Consider the following 16,938-nt stretch of genomic DNA (forward strand, 5'->3'; position numbering starts at 1 on the left):
CAGGAGATAAAAAAAGCCTTATTTTGGCCAAAGAATTCTTTGTGGAGATGGGACCCTGAGGACATCAAGGATATGTGTCCATGTTGGTGACCCATGGGGGAAAAAATGCCCTTTGTGTTGCTGACAGCTTCTGTACAAAGATCTGACAAATCTGGAGGAGAACCAATGGAAACAGGAGTAATCAGTGGCAACATCCATGCCACACATTTAAGACACATTGAAAGCACATGACTCCCCTCATCTCCTCCACCCCCGAGAACTAGTTTGTTAGAGGTGTAACTCTATCAGGGACAAACTAATGTTCCCAGGATTCTTTGGGTGAAGCCATGTATTTTCAATGTGTGGTGTGGATGCAAGCAATATCGGCTATTGAGATTTCAGCTAAACATTGGGTGAAATGCATTAACAGCAAGAGTTATTTGCCTATGGAACAGAGTGACTCACAAGGAGATTGCTTAAATATCTCTAGTGAAGGAGAGAGATAGAGAGAGACACTGGATGGCCATTTTTTAAAAAATATATTACATTCCTATTACAGTGGTACCTTGGGTTACATACACTTCAGGTTACACACTCCGCTAACCCAGAAATAGTACCTCGGGTTAAGAACTTTGCTTCAGGATAAGAACAGAAATTGGGCTCCGGCGGCGCAGCAGCAGCGGGAGGCCCCATTAGCCAAAGTGGTGCTTCAGGTTAAGAACAGTTTCAGGTTAAGAACAGACCTCCGGAACGAATTAAGTTCTTAACCCAAGGTACCACTGTACTGACTTTCCCCCAGTGAGATCAGGGCTCTATTCTGCTTCACCTTATCCATGTAACAACCCTGTGAGACAGATTAGATTGAGAGACAGCGATTGGCCCAAGCTTTGTGTTGGGAGTGGGGATCGTCTTCTCCTAGTCTAACACTTTGACCACTGTGGCACACCAGGGGTTGAACTAGATAAACCCCCCATACCCTTCCAACTGTATGATTCTGTGACAGCTGTGCTACACTGTTGCTGCAAAAACAGGAGTCTTCTTGTGGAATTTTAAAGACTTACAGATTTATTATCGATGGGACTCAGTGGAACTAACTTCTGAATAAGCAAGTACAGTGGTACCTCGAGTTACAAATGCCTCGGGTTACAAACGCTTCAGGTTACAAACTCCGCTGGAAGAGTTACCTCGAATTGAGAACTCTGCCCCAGGATGAGAACGGAAATCATGTGCCGGCGGCACAGCGGCAGCAAGAGGCCCCATTAGCGAATGCAGGCCTCTAGTTAAGAAGAGTTTCAGGTTAAGAACGGACCTCCGGAACGAATTAAGTTCATAACTAGAAGTACCTCTGTATAGGACTGCTCTGGCCATGCAGGAGGGCTGTCATAGATTCTGTACCAGGAACTATTTTCTTACCACCTTAATGCAGTTGTAAGTGTGGTCTAAACCTCCTGCTCATGGAATCATAGAATTGTAAGTGCAATGCCTCTATCTATCCCTGAGCCACACACCAAATGCAAACAAAACTGATATATAGCTGTCAAAGGGGGGGGGGGGAATAAACACATTTTGCCTACAATTTTAGACAGATACTGTTGCTCTGATAATACCACTACACAGACAAAAGAGGCCTATTTGCCCAGTTTAATAGCACTCTAAAACCATGTGAGAATCTCTCTTTTCAAAAGCAAGCTGAGCAGCAAGAGGAAAGAATACTTTTTCCACTGAAGAGCTCGTTCAGTTAGATAAAATTCCATGTCTAGCAGGACTGACCGAATTTTTTATATAGTTATGCTTGATCAGATAGCACCGTAACCATCACTTGTGAATGCAACTGAAGAAATGATAGATCTGATAGGGCTTGCATCCAGTGGACCATATTAGCGCATATCTTTGGAAGCATGAAAATCTTTAGGACAGCCATCAAGCACATTAGTGCAAGAAGGCACCAGTAATTTAAATCCATCTTCTGTAGCTAGCTGCCCTTCTTCTCCAGCCCACCCCACTCCCCTCACTGGGTGTGCAGGAAATTATGCCTAATATACACATTTTTGCAAAGACATATAAAGATTGGCTTAAAATGTTATTTTCACAAATACAATGCTTTCCCTTAGTATATGCATTTTTGTAAACATTACCTGCCTGGAGAAATGCATTGCAAAACTTTAAGGCGTGTGAATTTCGAAGGATGCCTGTGTTTTGGTTCGTACATCATTTCAGAAAGTGTGAGTTAGGGAGGTTTATCTATAAATGTGAACTGAACTGAATATGTCCCCCAGGTTTTTAAAACATGCCCATCAATGTGGAATGCACAAAATCAAAAGCATCTCTCTGTAGCTGCTGGTGCCTAACTGAAGATGCAGATGAACACGTCTGCCTATGTTTATGTATTTATTTAAGGAAAGGGGATCTAATTAGGAATCCTGCAGTTAGTAATTAGCAGGTTAGCGGATAACCTCACGCACTGGGTGAGATGGTTGATCTGTGTTCCAGGAGGGTTGAGTGCCTGGATGCAGGGATACCCAAACCTATAATCAGGTGGCTCTCAGCTGGAGGTGAGATGCTGCTGCGGCTGCTGGCGGCTTTACAATTGCCAGAAGCACATTCAACACCCTCAAAAGGTACGTTTGGCTTATGGAAGAATTTCCAAGAAAATTGCAAAGAGTTTAATTAATTTATTTGACTCTCGAGCCAGATTGGCCCTCTCAGCTGTGAAGGGCATTCTGCCGTTGACAAAAGCCTGCTCCCCCTCTGAAGGGGTATGCAAGATTACACACACACACACACACACACACACACTCTGCACTGGGATTCCAGTCATTTTTGCTGGTCTAGTTCATTTCATGCCTTATTCATCCGCATTTCTTTTGTTGTGACACCCACTTTTATTTTCAGAAACAAAACAAAACAAAACCCCAGCCCCAACCCCCCATTTTTGGGGTTTTTTTTTTGCTTTTGGTGGCAGCGACAGAGGAGACATCTTTAGCCATTTCTAGAAGCTGCCTTTTGGTGTCTCTCCCCCCCCCCCAATTCAGCAATGCAGGATAATTCTGGAGCATTGCCTGGGGTGGGGAGTGATGGTAGCCAGGGCGAAGCATTCTGGGAAAAGACAACAAATGGCAGCTGACAGGAGCAGCAGCTGATGCACCCCTTAGCCTAATTTTGTGTGCCTTTGGGGTGACGTTTTGCAGAAGAAAAGGAGGTCAGGAGTGGGAAAATGTGGAAACAAGCCAAAAGGGATGGAGCAATGAATGTGGGAGGGAGAACGATCTTCTGCTAGCAATTGGTTCAAGATCTCTGGCAGGAACAATCTAGCCCTCTCCTCACAGCCTGCTGAGCAGGGAGAGAAAGGCGGTTGGTGACAAGTGGCTTGCCCTTCTGGCTTTCTCTCTCTGCCCCTTGCTCGCCATCACAACATGGCTCCAGACCTATTACCTTGAAGAATACAGCCCCATATCTACCATCTGGAACCCACCAGATCTAGGGACTAGGGTCACCTGGCTCACCTGACTTGCCACGTTTTCTTGCCATACAGGATTCTTGTGAGGAGCAAGTGCTACCCTGAGCTCCTTGGTGGAAGGGCATGATAAAAATGTAATAAATTTAATTTCAAATGCATGCAGTAATCTTACTGATAAAGCAAATCAAGTTTTCATTACGCAAGCCTGAATAATGCTGAATAACGCTTAAAAAGAGAGAACAAAAGTCCAGAAACTGCTGAGTTTAAATAATGATAAATAATATTCGTTTGAAGAAACAATCGCAGGAGATTATGTTAATCAAGCCACGAATGGAAATTCATATTCAACATTTATAAGAGTATGTTAGCTTAGCAAGTCTTAGATAAATGTCCTAGAAAAGTCAAATATTTGGCTGGTTGAATTGTCTTCCTATTTCGTCAAAAGATTCTTGATGCCTAACCTCCAGTCATCAAGAGTGAATAAATATGTACCTCCTCTTGATAAACTTTAATACAGTGGTACTTCGGGTTACCTATGCTTCAGGTTACATACGCTTCAGGTTACAGACTCTGCTAACCCAGAAATAGTGCTTCAGGTTAACAACTTTGCTTCAGGGTGAGAACAGAAATCGTGCTCTGGTGGCGCGGCAGCAGCAGCAGCAGGCCCCATTAGCTAAAGTGGTGCTTCAGGTTAAGAACAATTTCAGGTTAAGAACAGACCTCTGGAACGAATTAAGTACTTAATCTGAGGTACCACTGTATATATTTCTGAAGCCACCTTGATATTATCGTTAGAATATGCTAATAATTTTAGACCAGAAATAAAACAAGCACCCAAAGCAAAAACCTACCAGTTCTGTCGGGGAACATGTCATCCTTCACTAATCAACTTTGTAAAAGGAATTCTGTGCCTGCATATTTACGTGAAGTTGAATTTTGTTTTAAAGAAGTGGTCATCAAAAAATAATTAAGGTACTCTGAAATTTACATGCACTGTTTACAATGGCATTAATAACAATCCATGAATCACTTGGCATACTATATGCAAATCAGTGCAATAACTATGTTCTTCATAGTTGAAAGTGGTATGTGTTTTTCTTTTCATTCCCAGTAAATTTTTTCAGCAGTTTGCAGTCTCCCTGGCTACCCCTGCTTCCTGATCTCAAAAAATAAATAAATCCCAAACCAAAACCAGCCCATGGAAAGAATTACCCCTTGGTGTTTTCCCTTGGTTTCTCTTTTATCAGAACATGGGCACCTGGAAAAGCTGCAGGGTGAGATGATTGGCAGAATGAAATAAAGGGTCTCATAAACACCCCGTGTCCCCCCCAAAAGTACAAACACTGAACCACTCCCATGAGAATTTCATGGAAATGTTCTCTCCCCTTGGATAACTTTGAAATGTGATATATTTTCACATTTGTTGTTGGGCAATGGCTAAAACAACAACAACCACCATTGGAGAATTTTTGGCACAGCACTAGAATTGGTTCCTTTGTAGAGGAACATATCTGGTCCCAAACTCCATGGAACAGGCTACAACACTCCCATTTGCTTGGAGGAAGATCCGTAGCTGCATTCCTCTTCTGGAATGCTGTGTGATTGTTGCAGTCCTGCAAGGACTACATCTCCCCTGGGTGGGAAGCAGACTACTGGATGCTTCGAAGAACATTTTGGTCTTAGCTTTGAAATAAGCGGCTTAGCATAGCTTCAGCACAGGGGCAGCATGGTGGGAGAGGGATGACAATAGGGACATACTGTGAAGAGTCCATTAGAACCCTTCCCACCATGTGCAGTTTGAGAGGGGTTGTGACCATAGCTCAGCCCCCATGCACAGTTTTAGAATTAACAAGGAATATGAAATAAAGCATTATGTGGGCTCCAGCATTAAGACTTTGTGGGTGTTCCACCAGATATTCTTACAGCAGTAGATTCTCCCCAAAATATTTAACTGGAGCTTTCAAACCAAGAAGGTAAGGTGTTAAGCAGATAGGGTGCAATGCATATTGAGTGGGAAGTGTATTAGTGTTCTCAGTTCCCCACCTCACCCTGCGAATCAGATGCTTCTCTTTTCTTGTTTATTTCACATACAAAGCAGAAAAGATGTTTATTTAATATTGCCTCACTATGATATTATATCTGTGCAAAAAGAGGAAGGGAAAGATAAAAACCAGGTCAGTGTTGCCCGTGAGCCACAGTACAGTTGCCTCAAAGGAGGAGGTGGGGGAAAACATGTAAAATGGCCAATTATTTGCTTGCAGATATTACAGGCTTGGAACAACTCCAGGGACTACACCAAATTATCTCGCTACCTTTTGCCTTCCATTTAATTGTTTGTAACCCTTCTGTTGAGATTTATTCAGGTTAGAATCATATGGAAGCAGTATTCCCTTTAAGGCAAAGGTGGGGGAACCTGTGGTCCTCCAGATATTGTTGGACTACAACTCCCACCATCCCTGTCCATTGGCCGTGCTGGCTGAGGATGATGAACTTGAGTCCTTGAAGGGTGAGCCAGACACCTCCATAGACTGAGGGCAAAACTACAATTCCCATCAGCCCCAGTAAGCATGGCCAATGGCCAAGACTGATGAGGGGTGTAGTTCAGCAACATGTGGAGAGCCAAAGGTTCTCATTCCTTATGCTAAAACTTTCTGAGTTTCAAAAAGAGAAGAAGAAACTTTGGTGGTTAATTTATCAACCCCTCTTGTTTCAGAAGCCATTGCATGATAGGCCATTGTTGGGGGGGGGGGGGGAAACACAGGATGCAACAGTCAAGAAAGAAAGAAAAAGGCAGGTGGATCTCTGGGTTTCACCCCATCACTCCAGCACCTCTTACTTGGCTGAATGGAATTATATGTGTAGAAACCTATGAGTTTGGGATGGATGGAATGCACCCTGCTGGCCAAAGTTGCATTAATTGCTCCACTTACTTTGCCTCTGGTCCCACCCATCACTGGAACACATGACCCCTGGAAGTTGCCAATGAAGAAATGTGGCCTTTGGGCTGAAAAAGGCTCCACATCCCTTCAATAATGCAAGTGTTTCAGTTTTAATCTACAAAATGTTAAATATGTTGCTCTTCAAAGAAGAAAGCACATTACTTTGTTCTAGTAATGTTCTTCCTTTAAAGCCCTATAGCAGGCATAGGCAAACTCGGCCCTCCAGAAGTTTTGAGACTACAACTCCCACCATCCCTAGCTAACAGGACCAGTGGTCAGGGATGATGGGAGTTGTAGTCCCAAAACATCTGGAGGGCCGAGTTTGCCTATGCCTGCCCTATACGGCCTAAGACCCTCGTACCTATGGGACTGCCTCTCCTGATATGCCCCTCAGAGGACCTTATGGTCCTGGGCCTAAAGGAGGTTAAACTGGCCTCGACCAGGGCCAGGGCCTTTTCAGCCGTGGCCCTGGCCTGGTGGAACACTGTCACAAGAGACCAGGGTCCTGCAGGATTTGACATTTCTCTGCAGGGCCTGCAAGATGGAGCTGTTCTGCCAGGCCTTTGGTCTGGGCCCAGTCTGACCCCCTTCTTTCCATGAAACCCTGTATGTAAGTGGCCCCCTTGGCCCTTTCTATTGGCCCATATGGAACCAGCACAGGTGACTGGGCCTGGCGAATATTTAATATTCCTACCTTCATGGCTGTGATTTGTGGGTTGGCCATTTAATTTTATTTTGATTTTACTGTGATTTTGAGTTGTGTTTTAATCAATTGTTTGATTTTGTGTTTTTAATGCATTATATATTTGGAGTTAGCCGCCCAGATATATTTATTTATTTATTTATTATTTATTTATTTATTTATTTATTTATTCATACTACTACTACTACTACTACTACTACTACTACTAGTGGCTGCTGCAGGTAGAAAGGAACTTTGCAACATGTGTTCTTTAATTAGCAGGGATAACTAGGGAATTGGCTCAGAGGAGGTTCCTTTCCTTGTAAAAAACACCAGCACTGGGGTGGAGAGCAAGCTGCAACTGAAAGTGGTAGCACAGCAGATGTTTTGAAAGCAGTTGTTCCCTAGTAGCAAACACCAACGCTGGAACATGATGCTATTTTCATTCTTTAATGCTCAACGTTTTTGCATAAAGACTTGAATTGTACCCTTTGGGATGGATGGATTGAAATCAAGATTGAGTGCAAGTGCAAGAATTGATTTGAGTGGGGTGCAAATCAAGACCGTTTAGTGACTTCAATCTTCAGTTTAAATAATCAGAACCACCCTCATTTAGGTTATTGATCTTCATCAATTTTCAATTTGCACCTCCATTGCTCTCAGAAACTTGTTCTCGACTTCATTGGTTTGAAGAGCCAAGCAAACCATGCGCATTCTCTCTGTGCTTCACTGCAGAGGATGTGGTGTAATATCATCTCAACACAGCAGTGCCCTTTCAGATATCAGTAGAGGGAAAGGGATTTCATTAGTGGAGGGCAAGATTTACAGCAAGCAGGTCTGGGGTCAGCACCTGGTGTGGTAGGACAAATGCCAGGGGCCCCATGTAGTGGCGGAAGAACCCTCTCTGGCACCCGGGGTGGGACGCCGAGGGGCAGGGTGAACTGCTCAGTGAAGCACATGTGACGTCTGTAAGGACTGTGCATGTGCGGCATCCCGTACGGAGTGTGCACGCATGGCAACCATATGTGATGCCACGTGTGCGCACTCCGTATGCGATGCCACAAATGCGCAGTCCATACGGGATGCCACACATTCACACTCTGCACGGGCTGCCGCTTGCATGGAATCCATACAGGCTGCTGCACGAGAGGCAGCCCATATGGATTCCTGTATGAATGGCGTGCAAGAGCAGCAGCCCATATATATATGCACTGTCACAAGAATGTTGGGCATGGAAGCAGAATAAGAAAGCCAAGCTACTGAGGGTTGAAAATCCAGTTATTCCCAGCTAGGCCTTATCTCCATAGCAACCAGTATATGGAGGAGAGGAAACTCAGAAGCAAACAAACAAACCTAATTTAAAGAGCCAGACTTTCATTAATGCCGTGCTTGGACTCCTCAACTTCAGGTGACAAGCCTGGGATGCAGAATGGGCATAGTTTCAGAGCCAGCCCCAGATATCCAGGAGCTCATTTCTTAGGCCCTGCTCTGACTCCAAGACCAGCGGTCAGGGATGGAACTGGGGTTCAGAAGCCCTAATGAAACCACACTCTCAACTGACTCATTGGAGCTGATGACTGTCAAAGCCAGCCAGTCCCCTTTCAATGTGGAGACTCCATGTGGAGGTTTTCTGCTTGCCCCATGCTTTCTAGGCACAAGTCTGAGTGGTTTTACATTTGCCCCATGGTTTTCCTGGAAAGACAGCAACATTATTTACTGCTGAATTGGAACAAACATCAAGGCACGGAAAACCCATTTGAAGTTTGCTCTGACTCAGTGGTAAGCAGTGGGATTTCCCAGGGGAATGCAGCAGAGAAAATGGAGGTGGGGATGAGCTCTTAATCTTATAATGGCAATGGTGTCCATGTGAGAGGTGACAGAACTGAGTTCTAGTGAGTTCTGGCTGAATGAGTCTCCAGCTTGACTTCCACATGGAGCTATTTATATGCTGCTATTTAAATCCTGAACCCTGACCTTTCTCGAAGCTAAATCTGCCATATGTTGACTCACCTTGCTGTGCTTGATGGAATCAGAGCTACTGATCTGAACCCACTCCAAGCTTAGGCCAGAATCTCCACAGCTGAAGCCATCTCTTGGAACAGAAATTAATGGATCCTGTACTGATGGACGTCACTGAAAAGTCCAGCTTCTGTAAGCTTCTCATTTGCTGTCTGATCAACAACAAAACCTGAGCTAAGGTTTAGAAATTGTCCTGCAGGAATGCTAAGAAGAGACAGACATACTCTAATTGAACTCCTGCGGCAAGAGGCTCCGATATGCGTTTTGCAAAGCAATTCACAATAGCGGAATGCCCAAATCCAATTAAGAAAGGAAAAGGATTATGTGTTTCTAGTTGCTCCAAGGCACCATTAAAAAGGAAACAAACACACAACCCTGATGCATCAAATTCAAATATTTCCTTTTGAGAATATGCCTGGCAGTCAATCTGGGAAAGGAGAGGTTAGTTCCCCCCCCCCCCATGGCCATTAATTTAACTCTCTGATAGACTGATCCTAAGCAGGTTTAGTCAGATACAAGCTTCCGCTGCATTTGACAGCCCGTTCTTCCAAGGACAGTGGCTTAGGACTGCAATGTTAGGCAGCCACTGGAATTGTACTTTGATTGTCTGGCTTGTGGCCTGCAGGCAAAAACTTGGCTGCTTAATTCAAATAAATTATTCATCTATCTAACAAAATTTATGTAGCACTGATTGCAAGTAGAACCTCTAAGCAATTTACAAAAAAAAAGCATTAAAATTTTAATACAAGAGGAAAGTTTTACTTGCGTCATCACCTAGTAATACTTAGATTAGAAATACTTCCTAAATAAATAAATAACATTTTAATAAATGAATATATACATGAATACATTATTCTGCATACTTCGTTGAGTCATTTTACCACCTTGACATTCTACCTATGTCCAAGAACCAAATAATTTTCTTAGGACCCATCTGCAGCATACATTTAAAGGAGTATCATGCCACTATAAACAGTCATAACTCCCCTCCAAAGAATCCTAGGAGATGTAGTTTGTTAAAGGTGCTAAGAGTTCTGAGGAGACCCATATTTACCTCACAGAGCTACAATCTGCAAAGTGGTTTTTACAATCAATTCATTTTTGTGGGGGACTCTGGGAATTGTAGCTCTCTAAGGGGAATAAAGATTGCCTGACCATTTTCAGCACCCTTAACAGACTACAGTTCCCAGCATTTCAAGGAAGAAGTCATGGCTGTTTATAGTGGTATGGTATTGCTTTAAAATGTATGGTGCACATGCGGTCTAGGGACACACAAGACTTGTTCTAATATCTTAGAGCTTTGTTGTTGTTTGGGGGTGAGAAATGCATGACTTTTCAATTGTTCTTGACCGATTGTCAGGGATAATGGGAGATGCAGTCAAACAACTTGCAGAGTCAAACCTAAAGGTAAAGGGAACCCCTGTCCATTAGGTCCAGTCATGGCCGATTCTGGGGTTGCGGCGCTCATCTCGCTTTATTGGCCAAGGGAGCCGGCGTACAGCTTCCGGGTCATGTGGCCAGCATGACTAAGCCACTTCTGGCGAACCAGAGCAGCACATGGAAACGGCATTTACCTTCCCGCTGGAGTGGTACCTATTTATCTACTTGCACTTTGACGTGCTTTCAAATTGCTAGGTTGGCAGGAGCAGGGACTGAGCAACGGGAGCTCACCCCGTCGCGGGGATTCGAACCGCCGACCTTCTGATCGGCAAGCCCTAGGCTCTGTGGTTTAACCTACAGCGCCACCCGCATCCCCAGAGTCAAACCTACTTTAACATAATTCCCATAATCTCTAATTTTTGTACTTCATTTTCACCAGACCTCCCTGCTAACAATCACTTTCCCTCTTCATATCCTAGTGTTTATCTATCAAATGTAACAAAAAGGTGACTCATTGGAAGAATGGAATAAATTTACTTTAGATTCAGTATCAGAATGTCAGAAATCAAGTGAATTGATGTGAGTATTAACTGTTTGATTACAATGATAATATATTGATTAAAATACATATTGTTTTGATTTTTTAAAACCCCCTCCAAAAAATACCGTATTTTATGTGCATTTTAAAAATATATTTATGCTGATGTAAACAGCTCGGAGATCTAAGCAGTCTTTCTCCCTCAATGTGAAAGGAAGCTCAACATTATTTTCAACATGTTTTATGTGTCATGGAATGCATAGAGGACATGTCAGTCAGGAAGCTAGAACTATTCGCACAGTTAGACCTAGAATAAAACTACAGGAGTCCAATCAGGTCAAATTATACCAACTCTAGTATTGCGCTGGTTAACAAGGCAAGTTGGATCCTGAGGAAACACTACTCATTCAACTTCCACCTTACAACTAAGTTTTAAGAGGGGAGATAGAGATTCACTCTTGTCTAAACACTACATTGTTACCAACCAGCAAACAAGGTTGTTGCTTTAAGTGTAATTTATCCCAGGTATTGCTGGACTTTTCACAACATAATCTGGCCCATGTTCCATTTTGGTGTACAGTTTGATTTGCATGTGTCTTTTGCAGAGATCAGAAAGCCCAGCAAACTCATTGAAAAAACACTTAGGAAAGATGCCGGCACTATTTATAGAGTAAGGCCACTGACACTCAAAGCAATTATATGCATGAAAATGCAAGCGATTCTTCTTTAAGTAAATGTGGTTGCTAGGCAAAACTATACAGCTCTTAACAATGGATACTCAAGAACAATTTTGCTGCTGCTGGAGCGACAATTTTAAGCATGACTTACGTACAAAGAAGAGTAAAGTCTCCATGTGTCTGTAGGATGTGAAGAAACCCCACTGAAGTCACCTTCAGTGAACATCAAACCACCCCCTTTAAATGTGGGTGCTTTGGCTTCACTGAAGGTAGTAGCTTTAGACCAGTGGGAGCCAGTGTGGTGTCCTCAAGATGTTGTTGGACAAGTAGGGATAGGAAAATCTGTTAATTTTGGCCTTAAGAGAGAATATTATGAAAATGATTTATAGGTGGTACATGACCCCAGTCAAGCTTGCAAAAATTTATCATTTGCCCGATAATAAATGTTGGAAATGCAAAGAAAATGAAGGTACATTCTTTCACCTTTGGTGGACGTGCCCAAGGATTAAGGCTTTCTGGGAAATGATTTATAATGAAATGAAAAAGGTATTTAAATATACCTTCCTGAAGAAACCAGAGGCCTTTCTCCTGGGCATGGTCGGCCAATTGGTGCCAAAGAAGGATAGAACTTTCTTTATGTATGCTACAACAGCAGCAAGAATACTCATTGCAAAGTACTGGAAGACACAAGATCTACCCACTCTGGAAGAATGGCAGATGAAGGTGATGGACTATATGGGATTGGCAGAAATGACTGGCAGAATCTGAGACCAGGGAGAAGAGTCGGCGGAAGAAGATTGGAAAAAATTTAAAGACTATTTACAGAAATATTGCAAAATTAATGAATGTTAGAATGATGTCGGATAGAAATTAAGTGGTTTCCAGCTGTAATGCTTTAAGAGAATATGGAAAAAAAGGTTTAGAAACAGGTGAAAATTTATTGATAAGGATTTGCTGAACTAACAATTTGAATTGGAATACAAAAAAGGGAGGTACGAGGAGGTCTGGGAAATAAGTTAATGGAAAATAAGTAATGGAAACTTTGTGTGTTTTTAATTATTTTCATTTTTGTATTTTTGTTATTTTTTCTTTTTTCTTTTTGATTTTTATTGTATTACTATTGAAAACTTTAATAAATATTCTTTTTTTTAAAAAAAGGAAAATCTGTTAGTTTTGATTTCTCCCAGTTTCTTATTTTTCCCAGTCTTAAGTTCAGTTCTCCAAATTTGTATGTGTGTGTGTGCATGCACGGGTATGCCTGTCTTTTAAAAAGCCCTCATGAAAGCAAATCGGCATTTTAGTACAAATTTCTCCTAATAAACGCATATTCCTATGCAATTTTCCCTAATATTTGCAAAGCAATTTCCCCAAATGGAATGCATTTTCATGTGTTGTTTTCAAGAATACATGCACTTCTGTGCACATCATACTGTAGCATATGTGTTTCTATGCACATTACTCTGTTGGAGAATGCCAGGACAAAACGGGAAGAAGTGTGAATTTTGAAGGATGGCTGTATTTTCCATTCATGTATTGTTTCAGAAAGAACAAATTGGGTAGGATAACCTTGTAAGTAAGAAGTGAATAAAATTTCTCACCCACCCCTAACTACAAATCTCACCTCCCCTCCTCATTGGCCATGCTAGTGGGGTGTTTGTGATGGGAGTTGTAGTGCTATCTGGACAATGCCTGAAGGGAACCAGGTTAGCTATCCTTGCTTTGCACCACAGAGCACCATGGCTCCCCACAAACACCTGACAGCTCTTTGCAACAACTGAAGGTTACAGTAGCGGGTGCAGTAGTTATGTCACCTTTGCATCCTGGGCCCCATACGCACTATATATAGTATCATGCCACTTTAAACAGTTATGGATCCCACCCCCCCAAATATTGTTAAGCATGCTCAGAATCCTTAGGAGACCCCTATTCTCCTCAGTTCCCTGGGAAGGGGAAGAGGAATTGTTTGCTAAACCACCCTGCGAATTATCTTCTTAGTCTTTGGCGATCACTCGTAGAATCATAGAATCATAGAATCATAGAGTTGGAAGAGACCACAAGGGCCATCGAGTTCAACCCCCTGCCAAGCAGGAAACACCATCAGAGCACTCCTGACACATGGTTGTCAAGCCTCTGCTTAAAGACCTCCAAAGAAGGAGACTCCACTGTCGAACAGCTCTTACTGTCAGGAAGTTCTTCCTAATGTTTAGGTGGAATCTTCTTTCTTGTAGTTTGGATCCATTGCTCCATGTCCGCTTCTCTGGAGCAGCAGAAAACAACCTTTCTCCCTCCTCTATGTGACATCCTTTTATATATTTGAACATGGCTATGTAGCTGAGTAAGATTGTCTTCCATGAGCACGGTCTTTATAGTGAGTCCGTAAGTTACGGTGGAGGACAATTCTGGATCCACACGTCCTTCCACAGTGGGGACATGGGTTTCCAGGCAGGAGAGTTTACAAAGCTGTTGTACTACCAACCTTACTGTATGCTTGTGAAACATGGGCCACTTATAAACACCATCTCTAACTCCTTGAAAGATTCCACCAATGGTGTATCCAAAAAAATTTACACATCGCTTGGGAAGACATAATGCCAGGACATTGGAATAAGCAAAGATCACCAGTGTTGAAGCATTGATTCTTCCTGGGAATTGTAGCCCCCTAAGGGCAATATGGCTCTCCTAACAACTCTTAGCTCCCTTAACAAACTACAGTTCCCAGGATTCTTTGGGGGAAGTCATGGCTACTTAAGGTGTTATGATACAGCTTAAAATTCGATAGTGCAGATGGAGCCCTAGAACCTTGTGGTCTACAAGGTTCTAAGTTCTGCCACCTCCCTCAGCCTTTGTGCATTCCATCTGCAGATTTCCTCTGTGAGAGGATATTCTCTACACAGAGATGCTTCCCTGTCTCCTTATCCCCCCTTCTTTTGTTGTTTCTGCTAACAAATGTTAGCTCCTTGGAGTTGGAGATCTCTTGCAGCCCTCTTGTAGCACACTGACGGCTCTATGTAAGTAACGGAAAAAATATTTCATTTTCTTTTCTTTGGAGAGACGGGGGAGAGATGGCACAAAGTATCCTTTGGGGAACTGTTCTCCAGCATGTGCCAACTGCTGTAAAGACATTCTGCGCCAAAGTTTGGAATAAATGTGCGCAGAACACGAAGAAATTAAAGGATGTTAACAATTATTGGGGAAAGTAAATATTTAAACACGGTGAAACTCAGCCAGAATTGGCCTTGCCAGTCAGGAAAGTTGCAAGCTGCCTTAAAGCAAATCAGATTATCTAGCTCAGGGATGGAGAACCCTTCCAGGCCATCCTTTCCTTTGGCACTTCTGCCTGGTCCTATTGCACAGTATCCTTGAACTAGGATAATGGCCCTTGCCTGCCAGGAAGTAGGGTGGTGTGTGTGTGAAAGCACCTTCATCGAAGACACACAAAGTAAACACTCTTGTACAATGAATTCGCTCTGTCAAGGTGAGGGCGGGATCCTTTTGCTGTAAGGAAAGCAATAGAAAACTATAGTGTGTGTGTGTGGCACTTCTGTGTGGAACAGTCCCTCAACTATAGTGTCATAACCTCCACACAGACAAATCAGGAGAACTGCTCAATATAGGATTCATCTATCAGAGATGAGCCCAAAATATCAAACTGTATTAAGAAACTAGTGCTTGCAAGGGATCTAGCAGATTTTTAGTCACAACCTGGTAGGGTAGCTGGGTTTGCTCTGCCATCATGTGGGGTGGGGGTGGGGTGGGAAGAGAGGGGATTTTGTTCTTGCACAGGGCACCATATTGCCTAAGACCAACCCTGTTTCAGTATTATCTACACTGACCTGCAACAGGATTTGAGGCAAAGGTCTCTTCAAGCCCTGCCTGGATAGGTTCTGGATCAAACCTGGGACTTCTTTTGTGCAGAGCAGTTGCTCCACTGTGGCCCTTCCTCTAACTTTGTCTAGGTTAGTGGCTGTCACCAGATCTTGGAGCATTAGTTGACTGCACCCTGTGTGGTGTAGTAGTTAGTTGTACTGACTCTCCTGTCAACCAGTGTTCTGACCACCTCCTCCTTCCTGCAACAAGGCAACATCTTCACCTTCATATCACCTGACAGAAAATAGCTAAGCAATACACATTATCAATCAGCCTTGCACGTTTGCCTGCACCCACAAACATCCACCTACATTTAGGTGAAGCTCTTATTAAAGAAATTAAAAGCCTATTGCCAATCTCAGCCTCCCTACTCAACATACAATAATGACAGCCTGTCTTGAAGGAAGAACAGTTTTTATACAGAGCCCCCCACCCCCCGCATAAAAAGAGTTTCTGATCTATGTACCATTTTCTTCAGTTTCTTAACCTATTTCCTCCTCATGTGTCACAGGCATTCAAATGGCTACCCTGAAGGGATGCAGAGTAGGAATGGGAGTGGGGGTGGGCGGGCAGGGGAGGGAATGATGCTTGATATTATTTCTGAGAAAAGGAGAGATTTTGAGAGGCAAGGGAGAAAAGGAAAGGAAGAGGGAGAAGCCGAATGATACATAAGCAATAGCTGCCTCAAGGCAGCTGTAATGTACACAGTGACAGTCTGAGTTTCATGCATTGCTATTTAAAAATAATGGCATTACAAAAGAAATTGCCCGCATTACATTAGGGGAATGCGTGGATGTGTCCGCATCTCAGGGATTCATGCTTAGCATAAATGGCTGGAATGTAGATAACTACCCAGAACGTATAACAAGTGAGTGGATATTGAAAGAAGAAGTGGCAATTCATTTTGTGAGAGTTTTGGAAGATCAAAGATGAAACTGTATTATCGTCTACCCCCATATTATTATTATGTTGTTTTGTGCAAGTTTCATTTTATGGTTGTTATATGGATTTCTCTCCTACTCCATCCTCTTTGCTGATATTTTGTGACTGTATCTTTTCAAAATGAAGGTATCCTATAGACATTGGACAAGTAAAAAACACCATCTGACTTTTATTGTGGCTGTTTTTGATAATTGTTTTAATGATGAAATTTAATGTGTGTCTGTCTGTTCATATCTCAGTAGTCATTTTGAGCAATTTCATTTTGGACACAAGTGCGTGATATTTCTATATCTATATTTGTGTAAGGCTGTTGTCATGCCATAGTTTGTATGGCTGCCAACAGATGGCGCTGCTAACTGCTGTGTGACCAGAGGAGCTAGATAGGCAGCTCTTGCAAGCCACAGAGAGATGGCTTGAACAGACTGCAGCAGCCCCCTAGTTTAATGGACACATCTACC

General features: G+C 42.8%; 1 protein-coding gene and 1 pseudogene across 2 annotated transcripts in view; one reads left to right on the plus strand and one right to left on the minus strand.

Annotated features, from left to right (window-relative positions):
• Nucleotides 1-13,719, plus strand: part of LOC309362141 (mothers against decapentaplegic homolog 3 pseudogene) — a 117,915-nt pseudogene extending 104,196 nt beyond the window's left edge. Inside the window, exon 2 of the transcript XR_014173391.1 lies at nt 13,695-13,719. The product of XR_014173391.1 is annotated as a mothers against decapentaplegic homolog 3 pseudogene (transcript). The remainder of the gene's footprint in view (nt 1-13,694) is intronic.
• The window catches only part of LOC309362159 (glutamate receptor 3), a 206,118-nt gene that overhangs the window by 121,880 nt on the left and 67,300 nt on the right, over nt 1-16,938 (minus strand). The gene's annotated exons all lie outside the window — the stretch shown is intronic.

Source organism: Podarcis melisellensis (assembly GCF_964234715.1).
Source record: "Podarcis melisellensis genome assembly, chromosome: Z".
NCBI classification, from domain to species: Eukaryota; Metazoa; Chordata; class Lepidosauria; order Squamata; family Lacertidae; genus Podarcis; species Podarcis melisellensis.